General features: G+C 41.9%; 1 non-coding gene across 1 annotated transcript; it reads right to left on the minus strand.

The window, feature by feature from the left end:
• Nucleotides 1–3,291: 3,291 nt before the first annotated feature.
• Nucleotides 3,292–3,366, minus strand: Trnat-ugu (transfer RNA threonine (anticodon UGU)). The gene has a single exon. It is a non-coding gene; the product is annotated as a tRNA-Thr (tRNA).
• Between the last annotated feature and the right edge of the window lie 1,267 nt (nucleotides 3,367–4,633).

Genomic DNA, 4,633 nt, shown 5'->3' on the forward strand with positions numbered 1-4,633 from the left:
AAAGTGGGACTGGAGAACTACTTCAAGATACTGGGTTTGTGGAAAAATTTCCACATCTGGGTATATCATGGTGGGATGACAAAAGTGGATAACATTTGTTTTGCAGTTGAGAAATGAAAATCATGGCTGTGGGTCCAAGATAAGGCCCCCCTGTGTGGCTCCTTTGGGTTGATGCTCAATGAGGGCCACAGACAGAGGTGTACCAAATGCAAATGTCATCTACACACTGGGCAGGAGTAATAATCATTCCCATGGAGATCACCAATAAGAAAGTAGGAAGAAAAAGGCCTCAGAACTCAAAGATCCAGCAGAATAATAGGGCCACCATCCTCTTAAGTAATTTATACAGCAGAAAAGTGGGGCCGATTGATTGGTAGGTATCAACACAAGTTTGATCACTTCTTAGCTTAAGGATTGTGATGATGATGATATTCAAACACGGACAGCAATTCACCTCTGAGTCAAATACAATGAAGAATTCTGAGAATGTAATTTGTCTGATATGCATTCAGGTGTTGGATCATTTGATACTGCATCACTTCAGGGCCTGAGGCCACGTCATGTGATGAATGAGGTGCACAAAGCAGTTCACTTTTTACAAGTAGTTTATCATGTGGCTGTGGACAGTGCACAATAAAGAGCAGCAAGGTATTCTCTCTCCTTTGTTTACATGCATAGAAGGTGGGAGAGGTCAATGACGTCACTGCAAAACTGATCACAAAATGTTCCACAAGCACAGATTGATAATTGAAATACCACAATAAAGCCCAAATCTTGGAAGAATTATTGGCCTTTTGTGACCAAGTAACCCACAGAATTTGAACACATCTGGAAGGTTGGGGGTCTGCATTCCCTGGGAGGAGACGTTTCATTCCCAGCATTCTTTCTTGCAACATTTAATTTGAAAAATGGACCATTACCTGCAGCCATTTGAAGATTATAAGACTGACCATCAATGAGTGTCATTTGGATCATTTAAGAGCTGGCCAGTGGTCTTGGACTGTCACTGCAATTTCCTGCCTACCACACGTCCAGCCTTCAGTGAAGAGAGCCTTTGGAGAATAGGATTGCTACATCATCAGTGTCAGTAATTGAAATGATTATATTATTGCCAATAGGTTCAGATGGAGAGACGGCAAAAGAGAGGTTCAAATTATAAATCTGCCAGTTTGCCCTCTGGAATACCAGACTGGTTGGTAGGTTTCGATGGGGGTGGAATGAGAGCAACATAATCACCGGGAAGTTGGTTACTGTCACAGAGATCATCATGTATGAACCACTCTAATGAGGAGACTAACTTGGGCAAGCAAAGTGTAAGATCAACGGCTGATGATAATTCGTGCACTGTACTCAAATGGGTAGGGACCCATCACTGAGATAACACAATCCAAAATTATCAAGCAACTGTCCAATGAACAGACAACAGCACATTGTATGGGCCTCCCACACAGGGGGTTACGCACATTAAAACCCAAGGAGGAAGGATGAGGGGAATTTCTTTATCAGGTTAAGCACCTGTGGGTACCACATTTCTTCATCTAGCAGCAGGTAAATATTGCAAATAGTGAAATCAATGGTTGGTTGAATCTGGACAACCACCACCTCAAACTATGATTGAAGGGGCACCCATGCACTGTAGACATTTGTGTGAACAAACTTGAAGAAGCCTCCAGATGCCCTCTTGGAGTTGGCACAATTCCTACAGAATGCAAATTAGGAATTGAGTTAGGGTAGCAAGCTATTTCTTGCTGGGTATCACAGATTGTACGATATAATGACAGTAGTTGTCATAGTTCAGGGAGCTGGCTCTAGTACCTATTACAATTCCACTGTACAGTTGCCCTGCCAGTATGATAGGAGAAGGGGAGTGGGAGTAGGAGGATGAAGAAGCCAGAGTAGGGAACTGTGCTGCAGATACTCTACTTTCCATTACCTGCATTCGTACAATGTCCAGGAATTTAGGTACTGCATCAGGCAGAAGAGGATTCAGGGCTGCAAAGCCTGAAGGAACCACCTGCGCCTCGGATTTCTCAATTTCTTTTAAGCTCTTTGACTTTTCAAGGCTTGCAAAGATTTGTCCAATTTATGATTGCGATCGAAAATGGGGATGTCTACTGTCTGCAGCCTGCAGTTCCTTCAACTAGTGGATGATGGTGTGTTGCAAGAATCCATGGTTCCAGAAGGATGGTTCCCCAGAGGGGGTTGTGATGCTACATTTATTTTGTTCGTGAATTAAGTTATAAATTAAAACAAAAATAAAAATATACTTGCTTATAATTTTTTGTGTCCCAGACGTGAAATTGAGATGGAAGTAACATATCAAAACGCCCTCTAGCAAGAGTAATTTTAATATAAAGCCTTTCAAACTATAATTGAGAACCATTTTCACAAAACTCACTTGATGCATTTTTTTATATTTTCCTTTTTTCTTACACTCTTACACTCACTCACTCACTCTCTCCCTCTCCCTCTCCCTCTCCCTCTCCCTCTCCCTCTCCCTCTCCCTCTGCCAAAACTCTCTATTGGAGAAGTCTTTTACACACAGCAGGAATGGTTCTATAACCTGATTGTGGTGATACATGAACCAAAACAAGGTACTGATAACATTTTTTCATTATAATTCGTGTGGAACAGAAGCTGGAAGAGGCACAAATGAAATTGTATCTGTACTGAAACATCTTCTCGTATATTATTTGGAAGAGAGGACTGAAATTTGAGCTTTTTTTCAGACTTGTGCAATTCTCTGTATGCTGGTACATTTTATAGAATGCACTAGAATGTTCTCTGAACTTGTTCTTGGACATTGTTTCATGCCACTGGGTAGTGTATTTGGTAGAGTTGAGGAGGAACATCACAAGAATATAGAGGTCATACCAGCTTGTATATGCAGGAATATTCTAGCAAAGTTTGTAAAGGTACTGGTGTGGAGAGAAGACCAGTTTTTCTACAACTTCAAATGGATTACTAAAGAAATATTGAAGTCTAAGAAATTTTAGCATATTGCAGCAGCGTCAGCAACTGTGATAGACTAATATTTTGCAGAATTCACCTCAGTTGCACAGATTTTCTGGTCTTTACCAGGTTTTGGCTAAATTAATCTAGCCTTCTTCAGAAGCATAAAATTACTATAACATGCCAGAGTAAGGTACAGTCAACATTAAAATTAAAACCTATAGTACCAAGGTACCATGCTGAATTAAAACTACTTAACTGAATGAAATGATAATTAAATGGACACCCTGGCTGCAAACAGGCGTTGATGTACTACATTGGGGACATGTTGAAAATGTGTGCCTCAACCGGGACTCGAACCCGGGATCTCCTGCTTACATGGCAGACGCTCTATCCATCTGAGCCACCGACGGCACAGAGGATAGTGCGCCAGCAAGGACTTATCCCTTGCACGCTCCCCGTGAGCCCCACATTCCCAACATGTCCACACCACTACATTCGTTGTGCACCTAATAGATGTTTGCCATCATACTCATTACTCATGAAGCACATCAATGCCTGTTTGCAGCTAGGGTGTCCATTTAATTATCATTTCATTTCAACAAAGCTGCATGGTCTTCAACGGTAACTGTTCTTTCGTGAACAGATACTACTGTCATATATACTTAACTGAAGTCCAGCCCCAGCATCTCTTCATCATGCGGTCGGCTGGCAGCGGCAACTACTGCAGTGCCAACATAGATGCTGCTGCCAACCGACCGCGTGGTGAAGAGATGCTGGGGCTGGACTTCAGTTAAGTACAGGGTGGTTCAAAAAGAATACCACAACTTTAAAAATGTGTATTTAATGAAAGAAACATAATATAACCTTCTGTTATACATCATTACAAAGAGTATTTAAAAAGGTTTTTTTTCACTCAAAAACAAGTTCAGAGATGTTCAATATGGCCCCCTCCAGACACTCGAGCAAAATCAACCCGATACTCCAACTCATTCCACACTCTCTGTAGCATATCAGGCGTAACAGTTTGGATAGCTGCTGTTATTTCTCGTTTCAAATCATCAATGGTGGCTGGGAGAGGTGGCCGAAACACCATATCCTTAACATACCCCCATAAGAAAAAATCGCAGGGGGTAAGATCAGGGCTTCTTGGAGGCCAGTAATGAAGTGCTCTGTCACGGGCTGCCTGGCGGCCGATCCATCGCCTCGGGTAGTTGACATTCAGGTAGTTATGGACAGATAAGTGCCAATGTGGTGGCGCTCCATCCTGCTGAAATATGAATTGTTGTGTTTCTTGTTCGAGCTGAGGGACCAGCCAATTCTCTAACATCTCCAGATACTGTAGTCCAGTTACAGTAGCACCTTCAAAGAAAAAGGGACCAAAAACTTTATTGGCTGAAATGGCACAGAAAACGTTCACCTTAGGCGAGTCACGTTCATACTGAGTTGTTTCCCGCGGATTCTCAGTGCCCCATATACAGACATTGTGACGGTTGACTTTCCCGTTAGTGTGGAAAGTTGCTTCATCACTAAACACAATCTTTGAAACTAAAGATTCATCTGTTTCCATTTGAGCAAGGATAAAATCACAGAAATCGATTCTTTTAATCTTATCAGCTGCAGACAGTGCTTGAACCAATTTCAGACGATAAGGTTTCATAACTAACCTTTTTCGTAGGAC

Source organism: Schistocerca serialis, chromosome 3, assembly GCF_023864345.2.
Source record: "Schistocerca serialis cubense isolate TAMUIC-IGC-003099 chromosome 3, iqSchSeri2.2, whole genome shotgun sequence".
Classification (NCBI taxonomy): domain Eukaryota; kingdom Metazoa; phylum Arthropoda; class Insecta; order Orthoptera; family Acrididae; genus Schistocerca; species Schistocerca serialis.